Source organism: Lissotriton helveticus, chromosome 9 (genome assembly GCF_964261635.1).
Source record: "Lissotriton helveticus chromosome 9, aLisHel1.1, whole genome shotgun sequence".
Classification (NCBI taxonomy): domain Eukaryota; kingdom Metazoa; phylum Chordata; class Amphibia; order Caudata; family Salamandridae; genus Lissotriton; species Lissotriton helveticus.
Window position 1 is genome coordinate 613,570,223 of NC_136070.1, and position 22,097 is coordinate 613,592,319.

At 47.6% G+C, this 22,097-nt stretch overlaps 1 long non-coding RNA gene across 13 annotated transcripts in view; it reads left to right on the forward strand.

Annotated features, from left to right (window-relative positions):
- Positions 1–22,097, forward strand: part of LOC144781681 (uncharacterized) — a 315,416-nt gene that overhangs the window by 186,522 nt on the left and 106,797 nt on the right. For 12 of the 13 annotated variants that reach the window (XR_013601047.1, XR_013601036.1, XR_013601043.1 and 9 more), the window contains one exon: positions 9,462–9,552. This is a non-coding gene — a long non-coding RNA (uncharacterized LOC144781681). Of the gene's footprint in view, positions 1–9,461; positions 9,553–15,236; positions 15,371–22,097 lie in introns of those variants that run through there. The other variant, XR_013601044.1, reaches the window with a different exon arrangement.

The window sequence follows — 22,097 nt, forward strand, 5'->3', positions numbered from 1 at the left end:
CACTCACAGCAGGTACTGTGCCAAGGCAGCAGCAGCAACAGAGCAAGAGTCCCTTATAAAGAACAGGCACAGCACAGAGATGCACAATGCAATCTTCTCATACTCACAGGCAGCAGCTGTGCAAGCTTCTCACACTCACAAGAACGACATCACAGGCAGCAGCAGTGCAAGCTTCTTACACTCACAAGAAGGACATCACAGGCAGCAGCAGTGCAAGCTTCTTACACTCACAAGGAGACCACAGGCAGCAGAGGTGCAAGCTTCTCACACTCACAAGAAGGACAACACAGGCAGTAACGGTGCAATATTCTCACACTCACAAGGAGATCACTGGCAGTACACACCACATGAACACACTCCATAACACATAGCAACAATACATTGGCATTTACAATGCCATTAGCTCAAACTCAAATAAATCCGAGCCCGATTGCATTTCTAATGCTTGTTTTACTTTATAATGGCTTTAGTTATGCTTTAGTTTTTAGCGCCTGACCTGAAAACAGGCCATATTCCATGCTTTATTAGTTCCTGTCCCCTGCCAATGCTGTTCGAAATTCCTTTTGGAGTCTCCTTTGTTTATTTGTCTGCTGGTATTTCACACAATAACAGATTGCATCCACTGGAAACTGTTCTGTAATGAGATAGCCTCTTTTTACTATGCATTCAGTACACAAACCAGAAACGTAAATTCTATAGATGGGAATTCATTAGCGGACAATTCTTCAGAACACATTTATTCTGGACTTAATTTCATCAGTGGTTCTTCAACAACCGTTGCCCAGAAAGAAAACAGGGTGGTATTATGTTTGTTTCATCAACCTTTATTCGATTATAAAATTGAATAATCATAAAAAGTACATTTTTAAGAAAGTTTTACACACAAGAAACAATTTTGAGATAAAATGGGATTATGTAAAAATGAGATCACTGCACAAAAAGATATTTTGAGATTATAAAATCATATTACAGTTTTTAACAAGGAATATTCATTTAACTAACAATATTACGGCGAACTCTTATAACTGCTTTAAGAAAAGTCGCTATGAGTTTGGCTTCATGTGGGGATTTTGGGGATTGTAAATAGAAGAGAGCTGGATAAGATTGTCTAAGTCCACTTGCCCGGAGGATCGGGATGATCCATCTTTTCCTTGGAAGTTTATAATATTTACAGAAAAGGACGACATGGATCGTAGATTGTAAAGAAGCTCCGTCACAGGGGCATCTCATCATGTTAGAGGACCAGTTCTGTGTTTCCGGGAATGTAACCAAACGGAAAAAAACATCAAAGCGCAGTCTCGTAATTAAAAACTTTTCGTAATTTGATAAAAAATATGTCAAATAGGGCTGGATTACTTTTCCTGTCTGTAATAAGGAGATTTTCTCGTTCTTTGGTTTGATAATCTCAGCCTGATTTCGAAGATCTCTCAGGTGCGCTAACGCCATCTGCTTTAGTTGTTTTCTTGAGATATCTTCGACTGAAGGTGGATCGAGGAAATATTGTTCACAGTCCAAATCTTTAAAAAAGTTATGTATGAATTTCAGCCACGGGATTTTTCGCCAGTTTGTTAGATTTAGACAATCAGAAATAAGGGAGCGGGTTAAATGGCTTTCAGGGTTGCACCATACTCGGTGCCACAATAAAATGGGCTGGCATCGGATGGTGTCAATGATATACTCCATACCAAGCTCCCTATGTGAGGCCAATATCGGGGAGCTTTGGGGGAGACCCAAAATGTACTTGATGAACGCATTTTCAGTGATCTGGAGCTGATCAATACGGCCGTAACCCCAGATTTCCGCTCCATAGGTAGCCACACTGTGGCATTTGGCGTAGTATATGGATAACAGTTCAGATGGAGCAGGTTTGCCGAGTTTCCTCGAGAAAGATGTTAATGCTGAGGTTGCTCGGCGAAAATGGAGGTTTCTCGCTTCCACTGCCTTATTCCAATTCATCTTGTCATCCACTAAGATGCCCAGATATGGATACACCGGAGTTTTGTCTAATCTATGATTATTGATAGAGATGGATTTAGAAACTTTCATCCTGGGGCCAATATTCATTGTGAACGTCTTTTTAGTATTGACTTTAAGGCCAAGAGAGTCCATGAATGATACATATTTATCAAGCTGAAGCTGGAGTTCGTTTAAGGTCCGTGCTATGATAACTGAATCATCAGCATATAGGAGGGTAGGAATCGAGCGATGATTTATCTGTGGCAGGTCCTGGCTCCCTCCCAGCATCGCCTGTTCAAGCCCATTTGTGTAGAGGTTGAACAGGAAGGGAGCCAGTACACAGCCCTGCCTTACCCCTCTCGTTATCTGAAATGAGCGCGATAGTTCTCCACTGGTGCCAAATCGAACTTGGCCTTCTGCATTTGTGTACAGTTCTCTTAAGAAGGTTAGTATTGGGGGGTCCACGCCAAGGTCAGCTAGGATTTCCCAGAGCTTCGCATGCCGAACACAGTCAAATGCCGCGCTTAAATCTACGTATACAAGGAAGATGTTACCACCCTTGGCACGGACATATTTATCAGTCAGGAGTACAAGATTGAGGGCCTGCTCCACAGTCCCAAGCCCCTTCTGGAACCCATATTGCAAGTCAGTTATGATTTTGTTAGCCCGGGCCCAAGATTGTAACCGGTCCAGGAGTAAACGACCTACAATTTTACCTGTGGAGTCCAGGAGGGAGATGGGTCTGTAACAAGAGGGGTCGTTGCGGTCACCTTTCTTGAAAATGGGTAGTAGTGTTGAGGTTGACCATGAGTGGAAGAGGCCTGTGGATGCTACTGCTGACATGACCCGTGTAATTATTTTAGACCAATAGTCTACGTCATATAGAAACAGATCCATTGGGACTCCGTCCGGGCCAGGGGCCTTGCCAGTTTTAGAGGCCTTGATTGCTTTTATAATTTCATTAAGGGAGAAATGTATGTTGATGGGATAAATAGTGTTTTTCTCCGGATCGGCTTCTTGACCTCGGTTATTTGATATGGCATCTGTTGATGTTCCGAATATTTTTGAAAAATGAGAAACCCAATCCTCTTCGGTAATCGCCACGTCGAGATGGTTTGGATCGTTGCTGTTGGCCAAAAAGGGTGATCTAACAATCTGCCAAAATGCGGTGCTGTCTTTCCTTAGAGCACTATCATGTAAGCGCAGCCAAAGATCGCGTTTGATCTGCTTCTTGCGATCCTGTCGGACAGTGTTGTAGTGTTTCCTCAATTGGGAAACTTCCTGCGGGTCTCTTGGTTGCTTGCGAAGGGCTTCTTTAAGAGCGGTAAGAGCCTTCCGGCAAGAGGTGTCAAACCATCTCTCCGAAGGGAGCTTGAGCTTGTTGTTTGATTTAACAAATAGCTTGTCCCTAACCACTTGTTGTATGTTTTGAAAAGAGGCAATAATTGTCTCGGGTGATGTCTCCGGAGACATACATTTTTGTAGCCAGAATTGTGCGTTTTCGAGGATTCTCTGCATTGTCTCTACTGGGTCGATTTTTGCCCATTTAATTGAGTACCCATTCTGTTTGTGCATAGAGATCAAGTGTTGGTCGAGAGAACCGGACTTAGCAGAGTGGAGCCCGGCTTGTTTCATATTAATTATCACACTAAGCGGATAGTGATCGCTTATTGGATTAAGTCCGATCTCATAGTTCGTTATTTCCCCTTTATAGGAGTTCGAGGCCATTATATAATCAATGGTTGTGGAACAGCCTCGACCATGAAAAGTGGGTAAGTAGTCCTGCTGCGGATCAACTAATTCGTTGACAAAATCCATGTCTAGCGAGAAAAGAATTTCATTTAGTTTGTTGCCGCATGGCGAGTGCACAAAATGAGGTATCGGATTCCCTGATTCATCTTGTAGCCCACAGATCCCATTTTTGTGTTTGGGGCACAGTGCAAGATTAAAGTCACCACCCCAGATAAAGTAAGTTGAAATTTTGCTATTATCATTTTGAATAGTGGTTAGGAATGCGCCTATTTCCTCTAGGTATACGCAACATTCCAAGGTGCCTGAATTATTGTAATAGTTAATGATTATGTAGCTTCTATCTTTAGTTGATGTTAATTGCATGACCTGGATGATTTGGTAAGTGGGTGACTCCTTTAGTAGCTTAATTCTAACGGGGAGGGTGTTGGCAATATAGGTCGTAAGCCCCCCCTTTGGTCTACCCATATTTCCTGGTATTGCTTTGGTGAAAAAGGTTTTATATCCCGCCAGGTGTAATGGAGCAGTGCACCAAGTTTCTTGCAAGCACAGTATTTGATGGAGCTTCACTGTGTCGAGCCAAAGAGAAGATGTTATTTTTGAGGTCAGGCCGGCAATGTTCCAATAAATGATGGAGACGCTCAGGTTTTCAAATTCCGTCATGGGACGTGGTGAATCTGCCTGGTAATTATTGGCCTCAACTACTAGTGGTTGTCGTGGACTAGCCTGCGGGGGTCCACCTAAAGCACTAGAGGGTGCAGTTGGTTGGTGGCACAGGCCAAAAGGATTTGCGCCTTCTGATAACGGAATAGGGAAAGTAGGTGATTTTAAGGTGTTAAAAGGAACGTGCGACAGTTCCCGGTAAGACTTTTTACAGTTATCAGTAAAGGACTCTAGAAATACTAAGTTTTGTGTAGGGTTAGCTGGTTGTGGTATTGTGACGGATCTTGTGTCTCTCGGTTTAATCTCGGGTGGTCAATCGACCATCTCCAGACAATCAAAACGGTTTTGCGTTGGAATTCCCTGCCAACCTTCATAGGTTGGACAGGGTCTTTCGTGCCAGTAGTGCCTCGGTCGTTCTCTCGGCCGTTCACTCGGGCCACTCCAGGCTATGCGATCTCGTGGGTACTCCGTGTGGTTCCATGGTACTTGATTCCATGGTTCTGTGGGGAATTGGTGCCAAGACCATGATGGAGTATTGCGATTCTGTCTCACCGGGGGATAGAAATAGGAGAGATGCCGAGCATCGATCCCCCCTTTCTTTTCCAGTGAGGGCCATGCGCAGATGTAGTCCACCACAGAGGGGTCTTTACATGTTACTACAATGCAATCTCCTCGTATTGATTTGGTTGTTTTGCCTACCCAGGCTACCCTACGAACTGTGGAAATCCCCCCGGAAAGATGGGACTCGAGAGGTCTATTGATACTTAGCCACTGCATGACCTTATTTTTAAGTGACCATGCAGTTTCCGAAGTGTCATCAGTTAGTTCTGGTACGCCTGTAAGGACTATCGTATAGGGGGTAGCTTCCGGTGGCAAATGGGCCGGACGTCCGGTTGCTGACATTTTTTTATCGGTGTTCTTAGGAGGAGGTTGAGAGGCCACTGGTTTCGCTACGGTCGATACTGGATTTTTTCCCAGGTGGACTCTGGTAGTATCTTTATTTGGGATTGAACCTGGGGTATCCACAATGGACATTACAATATTATCTCGCTGCTGGTTGGAGACGGCAGGGGTTTTGTTCGACTGAATTTGGGGCACTTTGGATGGTGGGTTCTGATTTGAGACGTTTTGTATGTGGTTTTTTTGAGCTACGGGTACTGGGTTAAGAAGATCAACTACTTTGTGTGGTTGTGCTTGAGGTTGTTTTTTTGACGACTGTGGTGGATTTCGTTGACCCCTTGTTTCGATGCGGGTGCTAGTGTCAAGTAAGGTGGCAGAGATTATATTGAGCTGTGCTTCTAGATTCCTAATGGTGAGTTGGATAGGTTTTAAATGTTGGAATAAAAGATCTTTAACAGTAGTGAGAACCTGCGAGGTGACTTTACAAGTTTTGCAAAGGTTGTCGCTGGGCTCATTTGATAATGCCTGGTGAGGTATGGATGCTATAGGGAGTAAAATGCTTTGTAGGGTTGTGTTGGTCAGATGGGTTATATATCGTGATCAACAAGCTGGTCCGTGATTACTTTCCCAGCTGGCGGCATAATTCGTTTGGGAATTGCTCCTTCCCTTACGCCTTGCTGGAACAGATTGGCGGTTATCAGGGATTCATCCTGGGTTTGACAGATCGCCAAGTCCGGGGTTACTTCCAAATCCTCCGAGTTAAATGATGGATCTGACTCGGACTGAGTTACAGAAAGGTTTACTGTGCATGGTACTGTATTTGTATCCGACGTTAACAGGGTCAGCGGAAGGGAACAGTTGTGAGCGTTAGGGTGGATGGGAGAGGTGGCGTTTGCAATGGCACCTAGAGAGGAGCGTTTAGCATTCGCAATCATAAGATCTAAAGACACTCTCTTTTCCATCAGTGTAATGCTCTGGTTTATTTTTTCATGAGTCCGTGAGATAAAAAGATCGATGGGTCCCGTTATTTTGGCTACCTCCTGCGCATGCTTTGATTTAGCCTTAGTGTTGCTCCTGGTTTTAGGTGGCATGATGTTAACTTACTGTGGTATCGTTGGTGAAAGAGGGGTGGCCCGGTCCGGTCCCTATCGGGCACTAACGGGCAACAACGGGCCCGCCCTTGGGCCGGGCTTTGCCCCGCGCGCGTCCCGCGTTGCGCGGTCCGGATGGCACTTTTATGGTGTGTGATTATAGGGCGGGGCACTGTGAGGGGGCGCGGCTCTCACGGGAAGAGGACCAGCTGGAGATGGTGTATGCTGGTCCTCGCAGTCCCTGGGCCGGCGCCTCTCCCTCCTCTGCGGCCTCGCGGTGGTCGGTGGTTCTCAGCAGCGCTTGGTCTCAGTTCAGCTGCTCCTGCAGCGGGGGACAACAGGTACTTGGCTCTTAGCTTTGGCAAAAGACGGTGCAATCCACGAGTGGCACCCGCGAAGCGGGTGCCGCGAGAAGTTATAGCGCTGTGCTGGGGGCGGGGCACTGTGAGGGGGCGCGGCTCTCACGGGAAGAGGACCAGCTGGAGATGGTGTATGCTGGTCCTCGCAGTCCCTGGGCCGGCGCCTCTCCCTCCTCTGCGGCCTCGCGGTGGTCGGTGGTTCTCAGCAGCGCTTGGTCTCAAGTTCAGCTGCTCCTGCAGCGGGGGACAACAGGTACTTGGCTCTTAGCTTTGGCAAAAGACGGTGCAATCCACGAGTGGCACCCGCGAAGCGGGTGCCGCGAGAAGTTATAGCGCTGTGCTGGGGGCGGGGCACTGTGAGGGGGCGCGGCTCTCACGGGAAGAGGACCAGCTGGAGATGGTGTATGCTGGTCCTCGCAGTCCCTGGGCCGGCGCCTCTCCCTCCTCTGCGGCCTCGCGGTTATCGGTGGTTCTCAGCAGCGCTTGGTCTCAGTTCAGCTGCTCCTGCAGCGGGGGACAACAGGTACTTGGCTCTTAGCTTTGGCAAAAGACGGTGCAATCCACGAGTGGCCATTATGTGTTATTGGCAGCACTTATTCTTTCTTTCTTTCTCGCATTCCTTCTTTCCTTCCTTTTCACCATTTTCTTTCTTTTTTCTTTCTTTCTGCTTTCCTCCTCTTATTGCTTTTTTTCTTCTTTTGTTCCTTTGTCATTCTACCTCTCTTTCCATTATATCCTTCTTTCTTTCATTCCTTTTTCCTTCTTTGTTTGTGCTTTCTTTCTTGCCTTTTCCTTTCTTTTCTTTTTTTCCTCTTTCAATCATTCATTCGTTCTTTCCTAAATTCTTGCATGCTTTCCTTTTTCCTATGTCTTCTTTTTTCTTTCCTCTCTTCATATCTTGCTTTTCTTTAATTTATTTCTTGTCTTCTTTCCTTCCTTTTTCCTTTCCTTCTTACTTGCTTTCTTTCATGCTTTCCTTCTTTCTGATATTTTTTTCATTTTTCCTTCCTTGCTTTCTGTCCTGCCTTTCTGTTTTCTTTCTTTCCTTCTTACCTTGTACAGTCTTTCTTTCTCTTTCTGTCTCCTTCTTTCCTTCCTTTTCTTCTCTGCTTCCTTTGTTTCATTACTTATTTCTTTTCTTCTCTCCTTGCCTTCATTTCTTTTGTTCTTTCTTTCCTTTATTTTCCCTCTGTTCCTTCTTTCCTTTATTCTTCTTTCTTTCCTTTCTTCTTTCCTTCCTTCTTGTATTCTTTCCTGCCTTCTATCTGGCCTTTAATTCCTTCCCTTTTTCTTGCTTTCCTTCCTTTCTTTCTTCTTTTCTTCTTTTTTTTATTTCCTCTGCTAATTTCTTATTTTGTACCTCCATTTCTTCTTTCCTTTATTTTCTTTCTTGCTTTCTTTTTTCATTTCTATATTTATATTCTTTCCTTCTTTCTTTTTTCTCCCTTTTCTTCACTTCCTTATTCTTTCTTCTTTCCTTCCTTTTTCTACCACTCCTTTCTTTCTCTCTCCCTCATTACTTCTCTCCCTCACTCGGTAGAACAATTGCCATTTTTAGGTTTGTGTTACCCAAAACCTTTTGTTTTTACAAAAATGATGTGTATGACGTAGTTACTTTTAGGGGTTTTTAGCCACAATTCATCCATTTCTCTGCGGTTGTATCATTCACATTTTTCTACAACCCACTCAAGCATAAATCAAGGGGCAATGTGCAGGATCGCTCCAGCCATTGGCCGACTTCACTATGAGTTACAGCATGCTGCCCTTTCACAAGGGAAGCACAGCCATGCAGAAAGTATTTCCCTTCAGTGCCAGGGAGTAACATGGTAATGTGTGGGGTTTTATAGACCAAAAATATTTTTGCCTTTAGTCAAGGTTTTTTTTGTTAGATTGATAAATACACAGCAGCTTCCTGAACAATAAATCTTTGTAAAAATCATAGCAAAACAAGATTTGACCTAGAACTGGTGGACAATGCCAGACCTAATGGCTTTGCCATTGCTTGTTTCACATTGTCACGTTGAATATTCTTTCTAGTAATTATTAATTTTTCTAGAGATTTCGCAGCCCATAGCCCCCACGTAGATCGATGATATGTCTGACATCCATAACAGGGCCTCCATTTTAAAGTGCTGCGGTGTACAACCTTAGGTTTGGCCTAAAGTGTCCCACAATACCTAGAGCGCTTAGGTGTTATGGCTACCCTTCAGATAAATAACGTGAGAGGTTTAGCCCCAGATATCATTGTGTGCCGAGTGTTTTTGGGGCAGGAGCTCCGGTTACAACATGCCTTATACCCTGGGGGCAAATTGTGTACTGCGTAAATGCTGATTGCGCAAATGTAACATTTACTCCAGCAAAGCTGGTGATCCCCTAATAAGGGATGAAGTGGAACTTGCCCATGTTTTCCCTGTTCCAGCGTGTACAAACTTATGTCCTCATAATTTGTATTTTATTTTTTATAATCCAGTTTTATCCATAAATGTTTCCAGCATCTAGAGTATAGGGTGTGTCTCCCTGTGCTGTGGCTCAGACAGAGTTAAAAACTGTGGAATCGAATGTTCACAAATCGAATTCCCTTCAATGTAAAAAGTTTGTTTAAAGCAGGACTGTCACTTTTTTGCCCCGGACTCTGTGCCTGTGTCATAATGATCAAAACTTTTTGTGCAGGCGAATTGGAAAGTGATAACACAGACTGAGAGGCCTCCGTTCATGTCTAAAGCATGTGCTCGTCTTTTTTCAGGAGCAGTTTCTGACCTGCTTGAGAAGCACAGTTTCCCACCGAACATCAGTGCAGATGGAAGAGAAAGGACTAAGGACCATCGTACAGAAAGGTACTTTAGATGTTTGCATTGTATGGTATTGTAGCATTTGGGATCACATTCACACTGCTTGACACCATCTGAAAGTAAACCTGCATTACTGAATAGTGAAATTTTATTTTTCTTTCTGCATGTTCAATGTAGAGTTTAAAAAAAAGAAAGCATTCTTTGAATGTAACAGTTGTTACCAACCCCACTCACATGATATACTGTTAATATTGTACCTAGTCTCTTCATTAAATGAGTGAACACTTTGGCCTCCTTTATGAGTTTAGTGTGATTCCTGTTTCGGCCTGAAACACTGTTTTGGAAAATGCAAGGGACGAGGAATACAGTATCTCTGCAGCACTCCTACACCCAAACATTTCAGGGGATAAAAGCTGGTGAAATCTGGTGTATGGAAAGGGGGAAATGGGAATTATCAGAGGCCGTCAAATACTGTTTTTCCCAGCACATCAGTAATTACCAATTCTTCGAGGAAGTTTCAGTGTACAGTTTGTAATTCTCCTCCAAAGACTTCGATTGTAAACAAATATATACTTTTTGCGATACTTTTTGACAACCTTGACTTTGGAGACAGGCATTGTAAAAGTACACCATCTATTATACATGACTATGTTGCACTTTAATTACCACCTTGTGAGTTCAGCCACTTGCAGGGTGTTGACGAGGGTGCATAAATTAAAGTGAATCTTCACAGCTGTCCTGTAAGGCCATACTGGATTGGCGATAAAAGATTCCAACACTACGGCTCTTTGTGTCATTAAAGGTCAAATGACACATTGAAGTATTGTGAACGTTTGTTGCATGAGATGTCACTGCTAAGGTGTTGTTCGTTTCTGGTTCTAATTTAATTAATTGAACTCTGGCTGCAATTTTAGGTTTGGTCTAAGCCAAGACCTTTTGATTTTACTAAAAGGATATGTATAATGTATTTATTTAAAAGGGTTTTCAGCCACCTTTCTTCGTCCATTGTTCTGTTGTCATTAATATCTAGCATAGGCCCACTACAGCATGCAGCGTGGGGAAGTCGGTAGCCTACTTCAGCCACTGGCTATTTCAACTTTGAGTGTCTGCATTTTGCTCTGTCACAGGGAGCTTACCCACACACAAGGTAGTTCCCTTCAGTGGCAGTGGTTTTTTTTTGAAAACCTTTATTGTGCAGATGTAGCTTACAAATACGGGCCTACAACCCATCGGGCCGGCCACCACACTGTATTAGCACGTAGGCCAGGAAAGAAGCTCCAGCAGGTCTCCGATATAACAGATGCAACAAGGCGAGGCAGAAAGCCACAAGGAAACCACCATGAGTAGGAAAAGTGAAGGTTAATTTTATAATACAATAGGGTGAATAGCAGGAATAGTGCAGTTATTAGGGTCCAAAAGTCCGTGGCGGGCCGTCAGCAAGCAGTAAAACAATACACAGCAAGTTTCAAAAAGAACAGCTACATTATAGCAAGGGCAAAACGTAGGTCCCACATCTGCAAGCAAGTCCAACCACTGTCCAACGCCCACCCGTTACTACTAAAATACGCAGCAATACATAAAAAGGAAGTCAGGATTGCAATACAAAGAGCCATCCGCTACATCAACCCAAAGAAAGGGAGAAAGAAGGGGAAAAAAGGGGGGAAAGGACATCAAGAAAAAGGGTTGAAAAAACAGGGAAAAGAGAACGCGGCACCACAGCATGCGCCCCCTGGCAAGCAAAGCATACAAAAGAAAAGGCCAGCCTATGGAACCGAAGGAAATAGGAGTAGTGGATGCACAATGAACATCGGTGGCAGGGAGATTATGAGGCCCACGCTGGCAAAAACACCCCAGGAGGCCTACATGTAGTCGCAGCGTCCAGAAAAGAGGATACATAAGAGCCATAGAACCAAGAACAAAGAAAAAAACAAAAATACAGACCCCCCCCCCACCCACCCTACCCTGCACCCCTGCAGAAGGCTACGGCCTACCCCCCCAGCAGCGTGCCTGTCGCCCTAACAGGAAACCCGAAATATAGAAGAGTCGAAAAGTAAGGAAGAAACCACATAGGCAAAAAGAGAGGAAGTGGAAAGGAAGGAAAAAAGAAAAAATCTCTAGTGGGAGAGGAGACACATAATCAAAACTATCAGCTCCCAGCCCCCCGTTCGAACACATTTTAGATCCCACGAGAAGATGGAGTCATTTAAAAAAAAAACAGGCACCAGGAATATGAAGGGGAATCGATCATACACGTACAGCTGCAAGGTGGTCATCGGCCATGCCACGAAGTAATAGTCCGGCGGTACAAGTGTATCTCACCACTGTCCTCGTCTGTCCAGTGCCATAGGCACAGAGTGCACAAAGAACCAGAACATGAGGGGCCAGAGGTGAAAAGCAGGGATTCCAATCGTCGATATACCACACAAGTTATAACGGCTTCGGACCGGATGAGCAAGAAAGGACAGCAACAGCAGCAGGCAACTCAAGCATAGCTCCGCCGACCAAGGGGAAAAAGGCGCCCCGGTGAAACAGTTACAGGATCTCCGCTCGGCAGGTCGAGACAAAAAAACACCGGGAGACCCGGCGAGACAGACCCGGACGGATCTCGGCTGGAGACCCTCCAGTACATCCACCACAGGGAAGAACTCCCGACGATACAAGGCAGTAGGCATCGGTACGTCCAAACAAGCGGTGGCCCCGGTGTCTTCAATTTCCAGGAAGGGCCCCGCAGCACACTGAAGCGGTGGAGCCGCACACGCAGGGGACGGCCCAACGAGCCCGGTACAAAGACCACCTTCCGGCCCAGCGACAGGTACAGTCATGGAAGCACGCCAGGAACACAAGGCGGCGAAGACGTCGCCAACTGTAGGCTCACCTTTACGGTATTCAGCAAACGTGCCGTGCGGCCAGCCGATGTCGCCGTCTCCAACTGGGCGTAGATACAGGGCGCAGGCCGCCATCTTTTTAGCCCGGCGAGGCCTCGGCAATCTCCGACCCCAATCCGGGCACCGGCGGGGCTCGATGAAATCCAGCCGGCGACAAGCAATGGAACCTCCAGGGCAGAAAGGCGGGCCACCAGAATATTGAGGCAGCCGGCGCCACCGACCCACAGGCGCCGCCCGCCAAGACCGGGCGGAGGGTTTCAAGATGGCCGGACAGGAGAACAAAGGGGAGACGAGTCGCCCATGCGGTCAACCCCCGTCCGCGGAAGGCAGCGCTCCACCACCAGGTCCCCGGACAGCCAGACCAGGCCCGGTCAGTCGCCACCGGTCCAACCGCACAGTGGCCGCTCCGGCCGACCCCACTCCTCCACCAAGGGGTTGGCCCCGGCGCTCCGCCCCGCCCGGGCGCCGCAGACGAGTCCCAGGCCTGCCCGCCCCGGAGGCTCCGAAGCGAACAAGGGCACAGCTCAAGATCCGCGGCACCTAGGATCATCCAGAGCAGACGGTAAGTGCCAGCAAAACGTCATAATTCCATATTCCATCAAATAAGACTTCTTGGGGCAGGATAAGGCGCAGGATAGGTAGTTCAAGCAGGAAGGTTGACGGAGCCGAGCTACAACGCGGCCATCACGGTCGCGAGCTTGGCTCCTCCCCCAGTGCCAGTGTTTTGCTTGCTTTTGCTTTATATTGACTTTAGTTATGCTTTAGTTGTTATAGCCTGTTCTGAAAACAGGCCATATTCCATGCATTATTAGTTCCTGTCTCCTACCAATGCTGTTGTAAATTCCTGTTGGAGTCACCTTGGTTTTTCTGACTGCTGGTATTTCCCAGCATAACAGATTGCATCCATTGGAAACTGTTCTGTAATAAGATAGCCTCTTTTTACTAAGCATGCAGTACACAAACCAAAAACTTCAATATTATAGATGGGAATTCATTAGCGGACAATTCTTCAGAACACATTTATTCTGGACTTAATTTCACCAGTGGTTCTTCAACAACCGTTGCCCAGAAATAAAACAGGACGTTATTGTGTTCTATTGGCAGCACTTGTTCTTTCTTTCTTTTCTATCTTTCTATATTTCTTTCTTTCTTTCTCGCCTTCTTTCTTTCCTTCCTTTTCACCATTTTTCTTTCTTTTTTTCTGCTTTCCTTCTCGTATTGCTTTTTTAGGGCTCGCAAGCGAAGCGAGCGAAAAGCCCTTTTACTAAGGTTTCAAAAATGGACCTTGAAATTCCACATAGCTCGTGCATGTGCATTTCAAGGTCCTTTTTGATTGGGCTTTGCATGCATGCTGTTTTATAACAGAACACGCAATAGGCCATAGGCGGTCGCGTAGCTCCGCCTATGGCCTATTGGTGTCTATTACGCGCACCAAAGCCCATATGTCTCCAATTATGGCGGCCAGACTCAGCCGCCATAATTGAAGACATATGCTCGCAGGGGCGCTCGCGCGGCACCACTCACAAGCTTTTTTTTTTTTGGGGGATCCATTTCACGGCCGAAGCAACTAAACTCTGACGTCTTGTTTCTTTATATGCTTTCTTTTTTGCATTTCCTATTTGCGCTTTGTTTCCCAGCCTCTCTTTTTTCTCCTTTTCCCATCTTCCTTCGATTTCTCACGAATGCCCTTGACGCATGAAACAATACCTCAGAGGAAGCTGCCGCTCCTCAACTTTATTGATGGGCCTGGGAAACACTCACTCACTGACTCCCTGCATATGCAGACACAGGTACAGATAATACCCTGCACGCACACCGTAATCCACCGTCCGCCCCGCTGAGAGCTACAATCTTCCCTGCCAGAAGCAAAGACAAATTGTTGTGGATTGAGTCAATTAAAGGAAGTTTTTGTTCCAGGGGAGATTCCGCCCAGGAAGGGAGCCGGCGTCACGGGCTCATTCAAATCTGAAAATGACTTAATATGAGTCGTGGATCCCCGGGAGGGGTTTATCCCTCTCTAATCCTGCCCTTTTTGTGAGGAGGGGTGGAGGGGGGGCTGCCATCCTTCAGAGGGGTGGCAGGTCAGAGCAAGGCCCTGACTGATGGGGCTGGGGCCGGCAGCTGGACCGTCATGAGCTGCAGCGGTTTGTAAGCCCTCTGCCCTCTACGGTGGGGACATAATGCATCACTGTCAATTAATCGATCAATCAAATCCTTGTTCATTTCAGGCAACGCTGAAGTTGTAGAATAAAATGAAAAAGTCCGTGCCTGTTTGGCCTCTCACTTTCACCCTACATTTCTGTTTCTTTCTATTACTTTTGCAGGTTCTTTAATCCCTGCTTCCTTCCTTGTCACTGTTTTCCTGTCTTTCTCTATCTCCCTTTTCGGCCTTTCTCTCTTTTGCGCTGAGTCAAAGGAATAATGGCAAACAAGCACTGGCAAAAGCCAATGGGACTCACCTATGCAAGAGTTATTGGCTTTGTTAATGTGTTTGTTGTACAGCAGAGCTGAAAGTAAAGAAAATAATTTTCTTTACTTTCAGCCCTGCTGCACAGTGGCTGTACAACATGGCTAAAAAAAATTAACAAAGCCAATTGCTCTCGCGTAGGAAAGACATATTGGTTTAGCCAATGCTTGTTCCTATTCCAACTACAGTTATATTACAATAAATCGATTTGGAGTATTTTCATTCTTAGGTCTGCATTGCTTATATGTGGATGTAAACCAAATGATAAATAAACGTGTGAAAAAGGGAAAACAGATCTATATTTTTGCAAAGGACGGGCATCAGTAATTACATTTCTGCATCTGGTGTTTGTGGTAATTCCATGCATTATATTTCAGGTTTCAGTAACTTCTGCCAGCAGAACTCGAAAATAATAGCATGTGCTGGGGACACACGCCGGAAGCCCCCGCCCCTGAAGCAGGACACACCAAAATTGTGTTTTTTTTCCCCCGTATAGAGCCTTAAAACAATTTAAACGATTCAGAACTAACGTTCTGAGCTGGTTTCGTGTAAAGTGTCAAAAACAATATCTGCGAGGTTCGCACATAAAAATACTTTTGAATGTGTTTGCTTGTTTTCATTGCGGTTCTTATGATTAATATTCTTATCGTTACTGTTGTTGTGATGATTACAGTATAACAAGCCAGGCACGTGACGCAGTTGCACCCACGGCCTGTAAGAGCAGGCCCTGTATTTGCAGTGACAGATAATTGCGCCTGGTTTGCAAATAAACACAATAAACATTTCGCACCCTGTTATCGAAGTGCTCGTGTGCCGGGCTTCAATCGGCTGAAGTGATTGGATCTCCAGCGCCCTGTCTCTGGGTTTTGTGTCATTTCTGTGTTTACCTGTTTGCTTAACGTTCCATCACTCCAGATACTGTGCTGATTTAACAACACACACGACACCCAGCCCTGAGTGGGCTGATAACACACAAGGAAAGTGCTTAATTTGTAAATTATTAAGTGCCAGGGCCCGGCCCCTGACCAGGAGGCTACTGCAGCTTGCACCACACATTGCCCCTCCCTGTGCTGCCAGTGATGGTACCAAAACAACTACTAACCATCTCCCTCGCCTGCAAGTGCAACAGTTCAGATTATTCCCGGTCCCCAAAGTCAGGGGAAAGGCTGGGGAGCCAGTATTCGTTATTTTTTCAGTGCGGTATGCCGCACTTACTCTAATGTTTTTTTTTAATACGCGGTTGCCGCCACAGCAATGCCGAGAGCTTGTTCACTTAGTAGAATGTATTGCTATTCTAGACGAGTTTGGTGTTTTATCACTCAACTGAATGGTGCAAAGTGTACCGACCTCACAAGAATGAGAGGCTGGGAGGCGCACTTGGGCTCAAACCTACGACATTCACACTGCAAGTGTATACCTGCCATTCATTTGGTGCGTTAGTGTAAAGATCTATCATTTGCGCCTTGTCCTGTCTCTTTTACCGCCTCTCTCTCGCTGTTGCCCTTCTTTGCCGCTCTTTTCTCTCCTTCTCTCCCGCTGTCCTCCTCTCTAGCTGTCTCTCTTGCATTGTGTTCTCACTGCTAAGACCCATCTCTCAACCCGTTTTGCCTCTCTTTTGATGTCTCGGATTTTGCCCTCTCCCTCCCCCGGCCTCATTTAAAATCTGCGCAGTTCTCTTGTCTTCTTTCCTTCCTACTATCTGGCCTTTTTTTTGTTTAATCTGTTTTTATTTTCTATGGAAAGAGCAAAAAGAGGGTCAGAATGTATTTATTTATTTATTTTATAACATGTAATTAAGCGCGAACAAATGCCCGTGGGCGTCTCGGCGCTAGGATATCTGCGAATAGCGTTAAGCGTCACAGTGTTAAGCTCAGAACCCTATACAGGGCCAGCCGCGTGGCTTGAAAGGGTCTCCAGAAGTGTCGGAGTGGCATTAGTTAAACATTTTAGATACAGCAGATCACCTACAACCCTTATTAGGACGGCCGCTTGGTCCACTATGCATAGCAGTATTTTACTATTGTGGGTGTTCACAAGACCCTGTATAAACAATTATAGTGTAGTGGCAGAGAGCAAAACAGGAGGTGTGGGCGTAAGGCCCATAGAAAGAAGACAACTTTGAGCAGATAAGAAAAGTGTCAAAGAAGAGAAGAAACGTTATAAATAAGAGAGATAGCAATGTTAGGGGTCGTACGGGCAGACGAGGTGTGAGGGATGCAGGGGGACCATAGTTACATGCTGTTTAGACCAAGAGTCCAAATACTTGTCAGGGGGGATTATGCGCCGGGCTGGTTTGGGTGGGTAAGTAGTCTGCTAGGGTCTGTCAGACGTATAGCGTCTTTAAAGAGTAGTAGGGCGCTGAGTTTTGAAGGTAGGTAGCGTGCATGCTCTATTTTACATAGATATTTAACTAAGGGTTGCCAGATAGCTGTGAAGCGGGTGTCACGTGATTGCAGTCGTGCTGTAAAGATTTCCATAGCTATTACGTCCCATAAGCGCACAAACCAAGCGGCAATTGGTGGATCTCAGCTTTCTTCCAGTATAGGGCTATACGTTGTTGTATGTGAAGGGCTATAATCCAATCGCTGCGGGTAAGTGCTTTTAAGTTGTTGGGCTTGAGGCCTAAAAGGATCGTGGCTGTGGACTCAGGCAGAGGGAAGCCTAATACCTCCTTAATGTGACTAAGAACTTCCTTCATAGCAGGGTCAGAAGAGGACAAGCCCACCAGATATGAATGAAGTCTCCAGGTGCATTCGAACACCTCCAGCACGATGAGGGTGTGGCAGGGAACATTTTGTGCAGTCGGGTAGGCGTGTAATACCATTGCGTCATGATTTTGTACGCAGTTTCACGCTGCAAAATACTGCGATAGACCTTTGTAATGTCACGCCACAGGCGACTCCACTGCGCGGGTGGGATTTCAGTGGGGGTCGTTAGCTGCCATTGGCGCTGATACGGATGTGTGGTTATTAACGGGGGATGTTGCAGAATCTGGTACGTCTGGGAGATAAGGCCCTTTGATTCATCATAGTAACGGACCAATCGTTCAAAGGGAGTGAAGGGGCGAGTGGCTGCCTGTTGCATCTCCGGCGAGGACACCAATGTCACAGCTGTGCGTACTGGATGCCTGCTCCCACTGAGAGGCGGAATTCCTCTCTGCATTGAGCAAACGTTTTGAGTGTTTCCCCTTCGTACAGATCACTAATCACTCTGCATCCCCCTTGCAGCCATTTTGAGAAAGCTTGTGGATTAAGGGCCTGAGGAAATAGCGGGTTGTTTGCAATTGGGGTGTGGGGGGAGGGAAAGGTCGTGAGTCCCTTACGCACCACCACCTTGTCCCATATGTCCAGCACCGTCTTTGTGGGCACTGCAATATAGGCGCTACGAGAACACGCGGTATGGTGAAGCCACGTAAGATCCCATATGGTACGCCCAGATACCACCCTGTCCATATGAAACCAGATCTTTTCACTCTCAGGACACAACGCGAAGATGGGAGGCCCAATAGTACTCCAGGAGGTTAGGGCATGCTAGTCCTCCTCTGTCTTGCCAGAGCATGAGGACCTTGTGGGAGCATCGTGGCTTACGCCCACCCCATATGAAGCTGGTGAGGAGCCGTTGAAGGCTCTGGATCTGGTGCTGCGGGATAGGGGTGGGAAAGGCATTGAAATAAATACAGGATTTTGGGAAGTATCGACATTTTTACAGCATTAAGGCGGCCCAGCCAGGACAGGGTCAGAGATTTCCATCCTCTCAGATCTTCCAAAACAGTTCTCCTGTATTCCCGCCAATTTAATTGGGTCCATATATCAAGGGAAGAGGCCAGTTGAAGCCCTAGATACCGAATGTGATAGGTGGCCCACTGATAGGGAGCAAGTGCTTTTAAGACTGGTATCTCCTCTTCAGGAATTGTAAGGTTTAGGGCCCAGGATTTTCTATGATTCATTTTAAGGCCTGAGGCCTGCTCAAAGGACTGTAGTAGGGAGTGAGGCGCCGGGAGGGATATATGTGGGTGTGACAGCGTGAGGATGAGGTTATCTGCAAAAAGCGCTACCTTATTCTGCCGACCCCCAAGAGAAAGACCATGTATGTCCGCAGCCTGTCTGATCATCTCTGCTAGGGGCTCCACCATGAGGGCAAACAGCTGACGGGACGGGGGCAGCCCTGACGTGTACCCCTGTGAATGGAGAAAGGGCCCGTAAGCTGTCCATTGACCCGTACTTTGGCTTGTGGAGAGAGGTAGGGGACCATGATCATAGAGATCATGTTCTGGCCCAATCCGATCCTCTGCAGCACTGCCCGGAGGAAGGCCAGTCCACCCGGTCGAACGCCTTCTCCGCGTGAAGCGATAAAAGGCATGCTGGTATGTTCCAGTGGTGGCCTTTTCCCACCAGGTGCGCAATTCTACGCACATTATCCGCCCCTTGTCGATTTCGGATGAAGGCAACCTGGTCCGGTTCCACAAAGCCAGGCATGTGGGGGTCTAGGCATTTGGCGAGCATTTTAGTGTATACTTTAAGATCCTTGTTCAGCAGGGCAATCGGGCGGTAGGATGCACACAACGTGGGGTCTTTCCCCGGCTTGGGGATAAGAGCTATTTCTGCCATACCCATGGAGGGCGTCGGCCCTTCCGTGTCGGAGAAAGAATTATACAGCCGCAGGAGGTAGGGCTGGAGCTGCCCCTAGAACAGGCGATAAAAGGCTAGCGGTAAACCGTCCGGCTCAGTGACTTTCCAAGAGGGAGGTCTTTTAACGCTGCTAACAACTCCTCTGCAGTGAGGGGCCCCTCCAGTTGTCTGGCGGGATGGGGGTGTATTGGGGTCCAGGGGCACTGGCTCAGAATTTCATTAACTTGATCTTGGGGCGGCTATTCTGCCGTGTAGAGGGCAGAATAGCATGACCGAAAGGCCTCGCGTTTGGTCCGTTCCGTGGTGACTCTTTCCCCGTCAGGTAGCTGAATATTGGCTAAGTGCGCCTTCGCAGCATGCGCTCGCAGGCGTTTCACCAGTAGCCTGCCCACTTTGTCCCCCCTTCAAAGTGTTGTTGTTTTAACGCTAGTAGGGATCTCTCAGCTTTATTGGTACGGAGGGAACGAAGTTGTCCCCTGAGGTTAGCAAGGCGTCGCCTGCATGCAAGTGAGTGGTGCTCCTGGTCTTGTCTCTCAAATTTTTTAATGTCCTTGGTGAGGGTATCCTCCAGGAGTTGGGCCTCGAGAGCCCGCGCAATCGATAGGGACTTGATGTCGGCGCGGATTGTAGCCTTAAAGGCATCCCACACAAAGGGAAAGGCGTTTCAGGTATATCATTACTCGCGAAATAAGAGTCAATAGCAGTCCTTATGCTTTCCACTTTCTACTGGGTCCTGCAGGATGTTGGGCGGCAGGCGCCACCGCGGAAGGCGGGTGGGGCAAGCGTGCTGGTCCTGCAGGAGCAGTTCAACGTAGGCATGATTGGAGAGCGATATGGCAGACATAGATGCTGCCAGCATGTCCCCAATCAGGACAAGAGAAATAAAAAGATAATCAATGCGCGAGTATGAACGGTGGACGTGTGAATAGTACGAAAAATCCCGCATCTCAGGGGAGTGGTAACGCCATGAATCCACCAAGCCAAGGTCCGCTATTTTTGACGGTGCACAGTAGACCAGAATTGCTTGATGGGCACCCGTGTGGGAGGTGGGAGTCTAGTGGGGCTGGTAGATGGTGAGGAGGAGAGTCGGAGTAGTTGAGCCGCTTCTTTGTAAGACCGCATCACTCTACGTTTGGATTCCCACTGGAAGATGAGGGTGAACGGGTGGTCCCACTGGTAGGAGATATCCATGCTGCGTAATTTATCTGTCATAGGCTTGAAGTCTCGGTGTCGCCTTAGGGTTTTGGGTACACGGTCTTGAAAGATCTGAATCTTGTTCCCATCATAGGTGAGGTCGGCTTGGCTCGCGCCGCTCTGAGGATTGCCTCCTTTTCTGTAAAGAAGTGGACCCTAGTGAGGATGTCCGGGAGGACACCCGTCCTGCCTGCGGGGCCGGAGACCCGGTGGACCCGATCCAGGGCCAGTGGGGAGGCACCGTCATCCGCCAAGACCTCGTGTAGGAGTTGCGCTACATAAGTCATAATGTCCTTCCCCTCCGCCCCGAGAGGTACCCGCCGGGTGCAGAGGTTATTCCGGTGGCTCCGATTCTCCAGGTCTTCCTGCTTCAATTGCAATTCTATGTGCTGCTCCTCCAGGGTGGCTAGGCGCTGGCCAGAGTTGTTCCTGGTCCTCAGTTCGGGCGTCGACAGCCTTTTCCAACCTATCCACTCTTTCACCCAGGTCTGTAACCTCCTTCTTGAGCTCACAAACACAGGTATGGACTTCAGTGCGTAGGGAACCTATCTTGTTCTTGAGTTCGGACATGAATGAGGCCATAAAGGCTTGCGTGACAGGTGGCGAGTCCCCTCCAGGTTGTGGAGCCACCCCGATAGGGGCTGATGTACCCGCTTTACCCCACATCGCAGCTACAGCGTTGTCCTTGGAGGCCGCCGCCAAGCAGTCCTTGCCCACCTTGGTACGTGTCATCTCCGGTCTATAGTCGCCCTTCAGCAACGTCAATCCCAGAGGTCAGTGGGGATCCGCAAAATTGCCCGAAGGTACACCAAAGGGCCAAGTATACTTGTTTTGCCTCCGAAGAAAGAAACAGGGGTGAGCCGTCGCAGACTCAACTGCAACACTATGGTTCTGGGCAGACGAGGTGGGACAGAACCCGTTTTTGCATGTGGGATTCCGTCACTGCTCCCTGTCATTCCACAAGGTGTGCGATCACGCAGGGCAGAGGAGGTCCAGTGGTGCTGGGTCATAGTTGACACGAAAGCACATGCAGCTACTCCAGCGTCCAATTGGGAGGCAGCAACTCCAGGGGTGGGAGTCGTGGAGAGCAACCTGCCCTCCCCCTAGGCCGACCACTCACAGTCGCCCCCCCCCCCCCCCAGTTCGTCGCTTGCTCCCGCACGCAGGTTGGTGTCATGGCGTAGCCCGCGCAGGATGTCCAGGAGCTGCCACGGTCAAGTAAAAGGGGTGGTGCAGCGGGGCGCAACCAGTAAGGGCCCCACCCAGAGTGTGCAAGTCCTGTGCCCCCGTGTCCAGGGCGCCAGTGCGCACGCGCTGCTGCCACCCCCCTTGGAGCCACCAGCGGACGAACAAGAGACACAGTCTACGTGAATGTCTCAGCCAAGGTCACAGGGCACCAGCCCACCCAACCCCCTA